The sequence below is a fragment of the Amblyomma mixtum genome, chromosome 4, assembly GCF_055824585.1.
Source record: "Amblyomma mixtum isolate Tamu chromosome 4, ASM5582458v1, whole genome shotgun sequence".
Lineage (NCBI taxonomy): Eukaryota > Metazoa > Arthropoda > Arachnida > Ixodida > Ixodidae > Amblyomma > Amblyomma mixtum.
In genome coordinates, this window is record NC_143015.1 from 120,021,821 (window position 1) to 120,035,703 (window position 13,883).

The 13,883-nt window shown below is 44.9% G+C and overlaps 1 pseudogene across 1 annotated transcript in view; it reads left to right on the forward strand.

The window, feature by feature from the left end:
• The window catches only part of LOC149348087 (AP-5 complex subunit zeta-1-like), a 54,114-nt pseudogene extending 42,460 nt beyond the window's left edge, over positions 1–11,654 (forward strand). Inside the window, exons 16-19 of the transcript XR_016282576.1 lie at positions 7,263–7,411; positions 9,980–10,027; positions 11,486–11,558; positions 11,646–11,654. The product of XR_016282576.1 is annotated as an AP-5 complex subunit zeta-1-like (transcript). The remainder of the gene's footprint in view (positions 1–7,262; positions 7,412–9,979; positions 10,028–11,485; positions 11,559–11,645) is intronic.
• Positions 11,655–13,883: the final 2,229 nt, after the last annotated feature.

Below are 13,883 nucleotides of genomic sequence, written 5' to 3' on the forward strand. Positions count from 1 at the left end.
ATTCATCCCTGTTGTCGACTGACCGGATGCGTTACAAAGCTCCTTCCGCAGACTGAATTCTGCGAGCACGTGAAAAGTATCGACTCAGATCTTGTGCTAAGAAATGCTAATTGACATTTTCATGAAGAGAAATTGTTTTTGTACCTCGTTCAACAGTTACAATTTTCAAAGTCGGGTGGTTCGGATCATACGTTTTCCCCCGCAACCCTTTTAGAAACGTATCAACGAGGTTTAACTGGTATGTTTTAAGAGAAACTCCAAGTGGGGCCTCTATTCCACTGCGTAGGAGGTTGAAATGATGACACCATGTGTGACTGCCACTGGTCAAACACGAGTCGCAGTAGCCTGTGAGTGATAGGGTGGATTTGTGGCCGAGACGAACGGCACCCGGTTTGGTTGGTCTCTGTAGGAGGGTAAAGATTTCTACTTGTGCGGTTACAACTGTTTACTTCTTCTTGGAAACGCATACTTATACACCTGACCACGCATGCTCAAACGCAATCTTTAACAACAATAGTCATGCCAAGGGCTGTTAACGCAGACGCGAAAGCAAAAAATTGATTTCAGCTACGTACAGAGCCACGGACATATCACTGATACAGTCTCAGGGAGCATGCGAATAAAGTTAAGGGGCGACCCTGGTCTTGAAAAGAAAATTTTTATTAATCTAGATATAGTAATGAAATTTTCAGGCCACATGTGTTTTTGTGTGCTGATTTTAGATATGTTTTTAATTTTGTGGAAAACAATTCCTTGAGCACTTGTGAAATTTCTATGCAAGTATTTTGGGAAAAGTTTTGAAGAAAATTTGCTGCAGGAAACTCGCTGAAATGCATGCCATTGGGTTCTCTTGACACCAAGGAATGCAATAAGGGTAAAATTATCATCCTGGCTATCATAGAACTTGAGTTATAGGGTACTGAAGCTGCCACTTCAGAAACAGGAATACACACTTTTCTTCTCATTTCTGAAGCGACAACTTCAGTACCGTATAACTCAAGTTCTATGATAGCCAGGGTGATAATTTTACCCTTATTGCATTCCTTGGTGTCAAGAGAACCCAATGGCATGCATTTCAGCGAGTTTCCTGCTGCAAATTTTCTTCAAAACTTTTCCCAAAATACTTGCATAAGAATTGCACAAGTGCTCAAGGAATTGTTTTACACGAAATTAAATGACATATCTAAAATCAGCACACAAAAATACATGTGGCCTGAAAATTTCATTACTATATCTAGATTAATAAAAACTTTCTTTTCAAGACCAGGGTCCCCCCTTAAGAACAGCACAGACAAAGGGGCACACCTTGTGTCCCATCTTAGTTCTTGCCACAATTGCACACCACGACTTGACGAGACCGTGATACTAGGAAAAAGCAAAAATGAACACGCGCGGCTGGCTTTGGAAGCTTTCCACATAAAGGAAAACGCAGTAGACTGCATCAGTGTTACCTCCGTGGCTCTGTACATAGCTGAAATCAATTTTTTGCTTTCGTGTCTGCGTTTACAGCTCTTGGCATGACTATTGTTGTTAAAGATTTCGTTTGAGCATGAGTGGCCAGGTGTATAAGTATGCGTTCCCAACAAGAAGTAACAGTTGTTAGTGCGCTTGTGTGTGTCTCTGTGTCTTTTCTTCGTGGTTCGTCCCTTGGTTGCACAACCTACACCTTCACAATATCCAAGGTCATCCCATTGCTCGCTGATACATTGGAACCAGACAGTGCAAAGACGACACATATCAGTGCATATACAGTAAAAGCTCGTTATTTCGCACTTCATTGGACTGGAGAAAATGTTGTGATTATCGAATTACCCCGAAAAAAAGCGACATAAAAGAACTGCCTGCATCGTGGTAAATTTATTTGATGAACGACTGCGCAACGGTTGCTTCATTTAGAGATGAAAGTCAGACTATTTTCACGTTGCACACCTCACAAGCAGCAGCGAACTGCGAATGGCGTGTGCTGAGCGCTCAGTTTTTGGCGCACTAGAAGAACCGCGCGGACAGAAACGCTCGGCGGCAAGAACAACAATGTGGATAGAAAAGACTAGCGTCTGAAACAGCACGTAGCTTTGCTCGTTTTACTGTCCGATACAGGTGAAGCTCAGAAAAGTGACACTATGTGGTGCGACGGCCCTTGGAGACGGGATCGTCCGCTAGTCGTCACGCCTGTGTGCCTCCCCTCGGGAGCTAAACAACCAGTACCCCGCCGCGGTGGCTGAGTGGTTATGGCGCTCGGCTGCTGGCCCGAAATACGCGGGTTCGATCCCGGCCGCAGCGGCTGAATTTCTTTGGAGGAGAAATTCTAGAGGCCCGTGTACTGTGCGATGTCAGTGCACGTTAAAGAACCCCAGGTGGTCGAAATTTCCGGAGCCCTCCACCACGGCGTCTCTCATAGCCTTAGGAACGTTAGTTAAACACTTTGGGACATTAAACCCCATAAACCAACCAACCAACCAAACAACCAGTGCGAGGCCGAAGGCAATGGCCGGGACCGTATCTTTTGCATATACTTAACTCTTGATATTTCTAGAGGATTGAAAATTTTCTTGAATTAGGTGGAGATTGAATTCAGCAGAGCCTTTGCGGTGCAATTGATGCTAATGAAACAAATCCTCAGTGTGAGCAAACTGGCATTTCTAATTAGGCCTGTTATAGTAAATGAGATTTCACTGTACTCACTGTTGCGTCGATCAGAGGAAATTGAAGAAAAAAATTCTCTTAGGCTAACTACTTGCTTGTTCGGGCTGCAGTATCGCACGAAAGTGGCATTTGGCAGCAAGTTTTGTTTTAAAATTCGTTTGGGTGGGGTACTTGCTTGATTCGGTCAGAGTTAATCGAAAACCTCCATTGTCTGCGGTGGAGGCGGACTGAAAGGGCAAGCTTTCGCAGCAGTAGTACCAGTAGCACCATCTGTGCCCGCCGGAGGAACGAGCGCTCTACCGTTGAGGCTGCGGAGAAACGCAAGGGAGAGAAACCGGCTAAGCAGTTGGTTTGAAAGTGCTATCTCGGCTATTTTATCAAAATTGGGCGCAGAAAACGCTGTTGCACGCAGCTGCACCCCTCCCTGCATGGCAGAGTGCTCGTTCACCTGGAGGGCGCATGATGGCTCTACCAGCACCATTACTGCGAACGCTCACAGTTTTAGTTCGCCGTTGCCACAGATGATGAAGCTTTTCAATTAATTTTGACCGAACATGGCAAGTACTCCATGCAAATGTAATATAAAACAAAACTACCTGCCAAATGCCACCTTCGTGCGCATTTTGAGGAGGTACGAGGGTCTTAAAACTGACCTTTTTATTTATGGTTCGAATCTCATGAAATTTTTCACACAGATGTGTTTTTCTCTCCTGATTTCAAAAATGTAGGCATAATTGAGCTGATGATCTTAGATCAAAAGTTATCTTGAATTCTAGAGTGTAATTAGATAATTTGTTACGCTGCTTTAATGAACTTTGTCATTGCATTTTGTTGCTTTTAATTACATGGATTGATAGCCAGTGAATTCCCATACCTGATGACATTCTTAATTTTTTTGTTTAGGCCACATATAAATAGCAGTTTACAATTAGCTTGACAAGTTGCAGTGTAGAATACTGCGACCTTTTACTCTTGACATTGTATATCACGATGACATGCCTTTAGAGAAAAACGAAGAATGTCACCGGGTATGGGAACTCTCTGGCTATCAATTCATGTAAATAAAAGCAACAAAATGCAATGAGAAAGTTCATTAAAGCTGCGTAAGAAATCACCTAATTACATTCTGGACTTTGTAAGATCTAAGACCACCAGCTCAATTATGATTACGTATTTGGAACCAGAAGAGAAAAACACATCTGTGTGGAAAATTTCATGAGATTCTAGCCATAAATAAAAAAGTTAGTTTTAAGACCCTCGTCCCCCCTTGAACAGCAACGAGCAGGCAGTCAGGCGGAATTTTTTTATTTTTTTTAAATTTTCTCTGATTGATGCAACAGTTAGTATATGGGCATGTTTTGCATCTCTCTCTGTACATATGTTGCACGTGCTGTTTTTATAACGCAGATCATTTCACCTACATGCTTTGTTTCGGAGGTTGAGGAGTATATCTTGATGTAGTCTTCAGCTAGAGGTAGCCATATATGCAGGCTGTCTGTGATGCGGTTTCCCCATGCACAAGATGCCATAGGCTATAGCAGTGTAGCCTCTAGCGGCGAAGAAAAAAAAAAGCTAGCCAGGGTGGCTCAAGTCGGAGGGTGTTTGAGGGTAATGTTGTGCACTGATATCACAAAATTCTGTACGCTGATTGGCGTGGCCACCTTCCAGAAAGGCTGCTGTAAGTCACCTTTGAATGCGTCGCTCTGGTGAGGCCACATCTGCTGTGCCTGTGACTGCTGGAACCAGACATTAGCCACTCGTGCATTTCTGCCTCTATAGTCTTTCAGGAATATTCTCATGAGGTTGGGCGCAGTAGCGGTGCTTAAAAACTTGCCTATGTCACCCCTTGTGAAGCTTTGCAAAGCGATTATAAATCTCTGTTGTCCATTTGTTGCTGCTGTGCCGTATGAAAAATTTGCAGCCACCTACCCTCATTTACAGCAAGCAGTCATTGCTGTATTTGGCGACAGCTTTTCTTGGCAAGGTGTCATGCTGCCAGATAGTTTGTCCATCCGACGCATTGCTCTCTGTCCGGTAACTTGGCTGTGCTGCTGGCATAGGGGACTTTACATATGGAACCTTCTTGTAACAAGACGTGCCTAGGAAATGCATTGCAATCAAGAAAAACGTTTTTTTCCCTGAGTTCCAATGCTTGAAGATGGCAGTTTTGCTAGAAACATGCCTAAAATGATGAATACTGTCACGTTGTAGTGACGGCAGTCCAGCAGTCAGGAAGACACCAACCAGTCTTGGAAACGAAGCTCTTTATTTGGGCTGACTTGCGCCCGCAAAAGAACTAAATCACTCAGCGGCGGCGTAAGCAACAAGCGTGCTCGTCGATCGTCGAACTACGAATGCCCGCTGCTCGCGGCATCGTTCAATATAAAGCCGGCAAGGAAACTTCGAGATAACAGGTCGAGATCATCTAGAGTAATCTGGAAACACGTAGATGCAGCTCTTCATGGCTGTGATCAATCGAGATTAGTCCGGTCGCTTCTTGCGTCAGGAACAAAAATGATAACACCCCTTTCCTGCGGCCTTGCATGAATGTACGGACACTACAATGATACGTGGCAATACTGACAGTATACAAGTAAAACCTTGTTGATACGTTCCCGGTTCATACAGTTTCCCTGTTTGTATGCTCAAAATTGCGGACATTAAAATTGTCTTATGGAGTTGCACCATATTTATCCCGATTAATACGTTCCCGGACCACACGATTTCCTGGTTTAAAATTTCTACGAATTGTGGTCGTCGTGTATTGATCAACCGCACCTGTTCGAACATACAAATGTGCCGAACGTGAGGACACATGACATGAAAATCTGAAATGCGGCGGCAGTCACTTGCTGTGCTGGCTTCTCTGCAGTGTTAATGTGCTACGAGGCGAAGCACCACTGCCGCCCTGAACAACTACAAAAGCAAAAACGGGGATTCGGCACGGCGAGCAGAAACGCTGAGATTTATTTGCACTGCATTAGGGCAAGGGGGTGAAGCAGCTGTGAACTAAAGCGATGCGCTTACATACGAGAGCAGGCCGGGTCGGGGGAACGCATCTTAAAAAGCAGAAACGCTGCGACAGTCAGCCGCCGCAGTTGCTTCCCCGCAGTACTCGGGTGCGGAGGAGCGAAGCATTCAGAAATGTCGAGGAAAAGATTTTTGTTACTTTCATCCCTGTTGTCGACTGACCGGATGCGTTACAAAGCTCCTTCCGCGGACTGAATTCTGCGAGCACTTGAAAAGTATCGACTCAGATCTTGTGCTAAAAAATGCATATCCTGCTTGAGTGCCCTGCGTATGCTAACGAGCATGCGTACTATGAGCATTGCATGCAGAAGCTCTGCCCAGTGCCCCTAACAAGGGACAAAGTTTTAGGTCCCTTAGCCTGCCTTGGGCAACAGAGACTTGCAATGAACTTTCTATTTACATATTTAAAAGGCATCCGACATCTCGATAAGCTTTAAATTAACTTGCACGTTACCTTCATGCATTCTTAATGCAGTGAACTTCGTCAGCCCATTTGACGGACTATGCACTCCATCATTTCATAGGATACATCAATACTCGCCATTGCATCCTTAGTACCCATTTCATGGCTGCATTTTATCGTCTTTTTTTACCTCTTCGATACTGCTCTCCTTCTGTCTTTAAATTCCCCTCCCTACGCAGAGTAGCATGCCAGCGATTTTTAAACGCCGGCTAAATTCTCTGTATTTCATTAAAGAGTCTCTCTCTCTCTCTCTAGTTGACATTTTCATGAAGAGAAATTGTTTTTGTACCTCGTTCAACAGTTACAATTTTCAGAATTAGGCGGATCAGATCTATTTATTTATTTATTTATTCAATAAACCCCTAAAGGCCCTCAATTGAGGGTATTACATAGGGGGGAGCAATGACACACAACGCAAAATAAGAATGAGCAAGCACCAAGGTGCAATACATAAATACAAAAAGCACATGTAGAAAACAAAACAAGAAGCAAACAAAAACCTGTAGTATACATTGTAATTTACACGAAAAAAGAACAGATAGTGTTCTAGAGGCATAACAACCGCAGGAACAAAACAAAATAACAAAACAGCTGGATGCGTCATGTGGTACAATCAATTAGTAAAACTAAACAGACATTTGGGTTAGAAGGTCCTGAAACTTGTTAAGATCCCTTTCAGAAGCGATGTGTGATAGTAGATTATTCCAGTTGACTATAGTACGTGGTACAAAAGAGTTAGCAAAAGAAGAAGTGTGGCATGATAGATCATACGTTTTCTCCTGCAACCCTTTTTAAAAACGTATCAACGAGGTTTAACTGGTATGTTTTAAGAGAAACTCCAAGTGGGGCCTCTATTCCACTGCGTAGGAGGTTGAAATGATGACACCATGTGTGACTGCCACTGTTCAAACACAAACGAGTCGTAGTGGCCTGTGAGTGATAGGGTGGATTTGTGGCCGAGGCGAACGGCACCCGGTTCGGTTGGTCTCTGCCGGAGGGTAAAGCGGCTGTCCTCAAAGGGATAGATTTCTACTTGTGCGGCTGTCTTTGCTGTGGATTGAGGCGTGTGGATGGAATGACGACTTGAAACTGCAAAAAAAGAGAAAGCTCTCCCTGAACTCTGCAGCTGGCAGTGCGGTCCCAGGACTTGGTTGCCCGCGTACTGCTGTGCCTGTCCAAGACTGGCCAGCTGTGCTCCACCACCAGTGCCCAGGGCCCCATGGCAGTGCTCGAACGGAGGGTGCTCGAGCTGACCGCCATCATCAAGCGTTCGGGGTAGGGATGTGTGTGAAACATTGTGACCATAGAGGAACCTCCAGTTACTTGCCAGCAGATATTTTGCAGTGAAAATTTGTAACAGGGTGGTTATCCACTGTGAGCACTTACCAGCTACAGCTGTTCTTTACCTTTCGCTTCAGAGTCAGTTTGTGTTGCTCTGCCCGGTTTAAGTACTAATAAATAGTAATCAAAATGCAAAAAAATGAATAAAGAATGCAAACAATATAAACAGTTGAAAATAATTATGCACAGCTTTTGGAGCATAACGTTGTTCAGGCGCAGTGGAATTTTCTGGAGGTTTTTCACGTTTATAGTACACTGTTCATTGACTTTGGCATAATATAGATTGACTAATTCTAGAAGGGATTTGTTGCGTAATTTATTCATTTTTTATTTAAAGGTACTGTCAGTCATATAGATTGGATTTGATTGGATTGGACTAGCTTAATGCAGATTGCGCTTTGTTGCTTTGTTGTCTTTTGTGCTCACATACAGTAGTCTGCGCTGTACAAAAAAAAAAAAAAGAGATTAGGCTGCAATAATAGTTATCTGTAACGCAAGACAAATTGTATTGGAACACAGATGAGAGACAGGACATGTTGAGCCAGTTGTGAGTTGAGTCTAGCCAGTTGCTTAAATCTTTTCTGAAGTAACAGGTTCGGTATGTTGTGACCAATTTATATGGAGTGTAGCGCTCGTTGGCAGTACCTTGCACGAGTTTATTTAAGGGACTCAAGAATTGAGTGCGGTCAGGGGTTTGTTGGTAGAACATTCTAAGAACAATAACTGTGGAAAAAAGGACGAGACAAGAGAGAAGAAGCACACTGGACGAGCACAGTTTTTTTTTTTAGTGGTAGAGTGGAGGAACAAATGTGTTAGTGAGGCATCTGTCCACTTGTACCACATCAGCATCATCATCATCACATTGTCGTCAGCATCCTGACTACGCCCACACAAGTGCAAAGACCTCTTCCATGTCTCTCCAATTACCCTGATCCTTTGCCAGCTGCAGCCACTGTATCCCCGCAAAGTTCTTAATCTCATCCGCCCACCTGACTTTCTGCCGCCCCCTGCTACGCTTGCTTTCTCTTGGAATCCACTTCGTTACCCTTATGGACCAGCGGTTACATGTGGATTACATGCGCTGCCCAACCCGCGTTTGTTCCCTCACCTACTCTTCCTGCTTTCAGTCTCTTAGAGTTTATGGGGTTTAAAATGGGGGAGATAAACCCGTTCTCCCCGTTTAACTGCGGCTGACCCAGTTCAAAACCGCGCGGACCCCACCCCGTGGTCGCGAGCGCTACCGAGCGCACACCGACCACGGCGGGCCTTGCTCTGCGGGAACAAAGGAACGACACACTGGCTGACACAAACAAGGCATTTATTGCTATAACAACAATAACGCCAGCTAGCAACAAAATACACTGAGGAATCGAGGATGTCCGACTCACCAGCACGGCTACGAGCGAATGTTCGCCTACGGTAGGGCAGGGGAAAAACTCCGAGGCCGGACAGGACGAGCTGAGGGGAGCATGTTTCCACACGAGGTCGCCGCCGGCGAAGAGCGGAGCGGAACGCGAAGCGTCCGCGTCCTTTCCCGGTACCAAGGAGAAGAGACCCCATCGCTCCCCGCGAGCGCGCAGCAAAACGCCATCCGTGGCGCTGGTGTCGCTGCGACGCGAGTGCCCTCCCCTGTTAGCTAAAGTAACCAAACTGAGAAGAGTGCGTTGCGGGGGAGCTAACTACAGTAGGGGGTGCAATGCGGGAAAGCGAACCACGGGTGGGCGAGCGCATCCCCACAAGTTGCACTTATCATTTTTCTTTCCATAGCTCGCTGCGTCATCCTCAAATTAAGCGGAACCCTCTTTGTTAGCCTCCACATTTCTGCCTCATAACTGAGTACCGGTAAGGTTAGCGTCCACGTTTGTGCCCCATAGGTGAGTACCGGCAAGATACAGCTGTTGTATACTTTTCTCTTGAGGGACATTGGTAAACTGCCATTCATGATCTGAGAGAACCTGCCATATGTGCACTCCACCCCTTCTTATTCTTCTAGTTAATTCCCTCTCATGATCCGGATCTGCGGCCACTACCTGCCCTAAGTAGACTTATTCCCTTGCCACTTCCGCAGGGAGTTGGAATTTTTTGGGTTGACAAGATGATTACACTTTTTTGTCTTTGTGTGGTTGGTGTCCATGCGTTTTGTTGTTGAAGGAAGGAGGCGCTGGTGCAGTAAACCAACTGTTAGTGTGAAAAAAAAAAAATGTGTGCTTTTATGCTTCTTTCGGTGCCAGTGTTGTTGTTCTCTCTTGTCTCGTCCTTTTTGCGCAGTTATCTATTGTTGTTTAAGAAACTTTGGGGCTGAGGATTGCTGCTGCGGTTGTGACAAATCCTTGCACAGTACTTTCATAGATTTGTTCACAGCCCATTTTTTATGCGAACAAACTTCGGCCATATGCAGCAAACTTTGTCAAAGACAGATGCGCTCTCTCTTCAAGCTGTCCACCATCTTTTGTGTGTGTCTTATTGCACACCAAATGAGTGTGTCTTTTCCCCTTTTCGCAGGGCTGCCTCAGCCATACTGTCACCACCCAAAGAAGAGGAACTGAACAGGCAGGTTTCACTGCAGCGTCTCTCTTCGTTGCTTTGCTCTAGGCAAGCTAGAATGTTTGTGCTGGTGCATTTCGTGGTGCCAGAGGCGTGACTTTCAAGATATGGTAAAGTTAATTTGCTTGCCTCAGAAATTTTACTCTGACGTAAGCCTGTCAGCTGTACTTCGTGGCCATGTTTCTTTTCATGTGTCTTGTGCACTAACCTGCTTACTGTATTTACTTACGTAATTTGCACACTTTTTTTCTTAAATTAAGGCTGCAGTGTACTATAAATTAAGGACTGTCACTGAGGGCACCCAGTTTTTGAAAGAAATTATACCATGTGTTTGGCGCTTGATGATCTGAGTTGCTTATGCGCCATAAAATCTAATACAATACAATACGACTTGCCTTCCTCAATCTACCCCTGCCTTGTGATGGCCTTTTGCTGTAGGGAAGGTGACGTCATTCGTGGGCCGTGTTTCTGCTAAGCCTTTCCGATGAGGGCTGGGTTTTTGCACAACAAACCAAGTAACGCCCTCGCATTAAAAGTAAAAATTTCACCTCTGATTACCACGTCCCCTATTAAGTGGGCAAAAAAATGTGAATTGTACTTTAGGCATGGACTGTGATTTGACTTTCTGGAAAGGCACAGCTTGGGTTAAGGTGAGGGGTTGAGAAAAAGAGTTCACTTAACCCTTTGAGGGTCGAATTATTTTGAAGAAAACTATCCCAGGTGGTCAAATTACGTTATTGCGGATCTTGAATCTACAAAATGTATATAATCGAGAATAAATAGTAAAAAAAAATTAGGAACAGTACTTTGGTGACAGCATCACTCACAACTGGAAAATGTTCAATAGAATAGAATAGCAACGGTGATAAGCAAGCTAAGAGCAGCGCCAATAAAGATAGAAATCAACTTTGGCAGCCCCTGCAAGATAGTGCTGACAAAAAGAAAACTCAAATTTTGCGCGACTCCGTTGCGATCACGCGGCGAAACCAAAACTACAAAAGGGGTGTTGCCGCAGTCTGTGCCGCCGCGCTAAAGCTAGACATAAGTTCTGCTTATCTCCGTAAGAAGGCAGCACAAAATTCAAACAGTTCTTGTAAGTCCTAAGAGGTGGCAGCACCCCCCAGTGAGCACGCATTGTTCTTTTGGCGCAAAATTTCAAACGGAAGATTGAAACCGTACCCGTACGGCAAAGACCTTGCGGGACAGAAAACCGCCGCCGTACATATACAGCAAAAACCTTTAAAAACCATTGGTTTTCAGTGATGCTACGGCTCCTTCCAATTGTTTTTTTTTGTTTCTTTCAACTGGGTTTGGTGAGAGGTTGGCTTTCTTCTCCAGTCAATCCTGGAACTTTTAGTTTTCGTGCTGCTGCCTCTAGCCATGCAACAAGACCAGACCACAAGGTCTCTGTCTTCTCAGCTGTAAGGTCCCAGTTGTGCAGATTGTGCACTGTTTGTGATGCAGGCGGCACGAAGACCTGGCACAGCTGCCTGCCCTGGTTCGTCTGGTCACTGCGGTCATGTCCACGCGGGAGTAGGCGCCACATTGTTCCTACTGTTTGTACAGTTTTATTGTTGTATACACGTGTTCCTTCTTCGGTGACTTGTGTTTATTGTGTGCCAAGTCGTACTAGGTGACGTGCGTTTTAAAATTTTAATTTTGTTTTTAATTTTTTAAATTTAAATTTTTAAAATTTTTTTTAAATTTTTCATATCATTTTATATGTTTACTCAACTCTCAGCACAGCAATGCCTCCCTAGCACATTCAGTTCTTCACAGTGTGCGCCCGTCCTAAATATGATGGTTTTTGAAAGCACAGTACCAGGAGTAGAGTGTTACTCTGGTAATTATTACTTTTCAGCCGGCTGTGGTGAGGGAACAGTGCTCAAAGAAAGGAAGTTCTTCCCTGCGCTTTCGATACTCATTGCTGGAGTGAAGCCACCCTCAAGAAAGATCACGTTCCTGGAAGATGCATAAATTAGGCTTCTAATTGCTGTCCATGTAGGTTAAAGGGGCGCGATCTGTTGCAAAAGTTTCTATGCCTGTTGCATAGCCGGCCAGTGACCACTGCAATGCACTGCGCTTGTTTCGAATGGGGCTCTGCTGTTTGGCCTGGGAATTTCATCAACAGGTGCTGTGCAGAATTATCACTGCAGTAAGGACCTTCAGGTATCTCTCAACGACTTGAATGCATCATAGCTGTGTTGATTAGTTGCCACTGTGATAAAATTTAAGGCATCTATGTGAAACTATGGAGCCATCATTGAAAGGTACTGTATACTATTTTCAAGGGCTGTCTGTACCCTCGTGACCATGACAAGGATGTGAGTGACAATTGCAGTGTTGTTCTTTCCACGCCTCCTAATAAGCACTACCGTATTTTTTGGTGTATAAGACGCGGCTTTTTTTGCAAAAATCTTCCTGGTACGTCCTATACAAGGGCGCATCTTATACGCGAATTTTTCGGCTTTTTTGCGAGTTCAGAAACTCTGGTTCATGTTCAAGCTTTCTTCACTGAAAAAATATCCTACCAATGGCGTGATTGTAACACGGTTAATACTTCAATACCGGGACCGCCGCGCGAAACTTTCTTTAGGTGAACTTTATCATGAAATGGCGGGAATGACGACTTCCGGGATCACAAACCCACGACCGTTTCGGAAGCCCCAAGCAAAAGTAATGTGAAATGCCAAAAATTGGCGACAATCACGCTTCTTTTTTATCGGCGTTCTTTTTTAGCCACCCTTTGCAACTTTTTTTGCTCCGTGTATGTAGTACATAGCGCGAAGAGAATGTTTCAGCCGCGTTGCCTCCAGAAATGGGCGAACTTTTTGATAGCGCATCCGAAGATGAAGACTCCGATGGTTTTAAGTAGAAATAAATTGTTGAAATGGAGATATGGGAGAGTTCTTTCGTTTTTTCTTTCTTTTTTGCTAAAACCTGGGTGAGTATTGCGTGAGTGTTGCCTTTTTCAATTTAATAATTTCTCACAAGTACGGTGAATTTTGCGATGGTCGTGCAAGCATGTTTAATTAAGCCTCACTAGCCTAACTGGGTAAATTGGGGTGCGTCTTATATACCAACTTTTTCAATGACAGCCTGCATATATGGCGGGTGCGTCTTATACACTGGAAAATATGGTAAATATACAGCACATTGAAGGGACTGATCTCTGCTGACCACTGGCAGTTATTGGGGCAAATCTGTCAGCTATGCCTGCCCCATTGACTGTCAGTCAGTTAGGCTATCCCTGCACATCTGGGGGGCTGGTCTGAACGCAGCCTGAGTGAGGTTAACTCCTCATGAGCAACTTGGCATAGCAGAATGAATTGGGCTGCTGCTTCACTCCTAGGAGGGTGATCGGCTGCCAGTTTCTCTCGGCAGATGACCAACGGGCGAAGCAAGTGCATATTTACAGTGGAAGCCATTAAGGACACTTGCGCTTCTTTTCTCACTTTCGTAACTTGACTGCTGTAAAAATGTAAATAAACCTCTTCTCCAGCACCCTCCGGCTGTCACTACTCTATCACGAACCCATGGAGGGGTGCTCCTTCGAACAGCGCCCTTTGTAGGCCATATCTCTATTGCTACCCTCAATGTGTGTCACTCCCCTGCCCTGAGCGACCTCTTCAGTAAAGAAGTCTCTCTTCTTCCGTGCTTCTTTAGCCGCCGCGGTGGCTCAGTGGTTATGGTGCTCGGCTGCTGACCCGAAAGACGCGGGTTCGATCCCGGGCGCGGCGGTCGAATTTCTTTGGAGGAGAAATTCTAGAGGCCCGTGTACTGTGCAATGTCAGTGCGCGTTAAAGAACCCCAGGTGGTCGAAATTTCTGGAGCCCTCCACTATGGCGTCTCTCATAGCCTG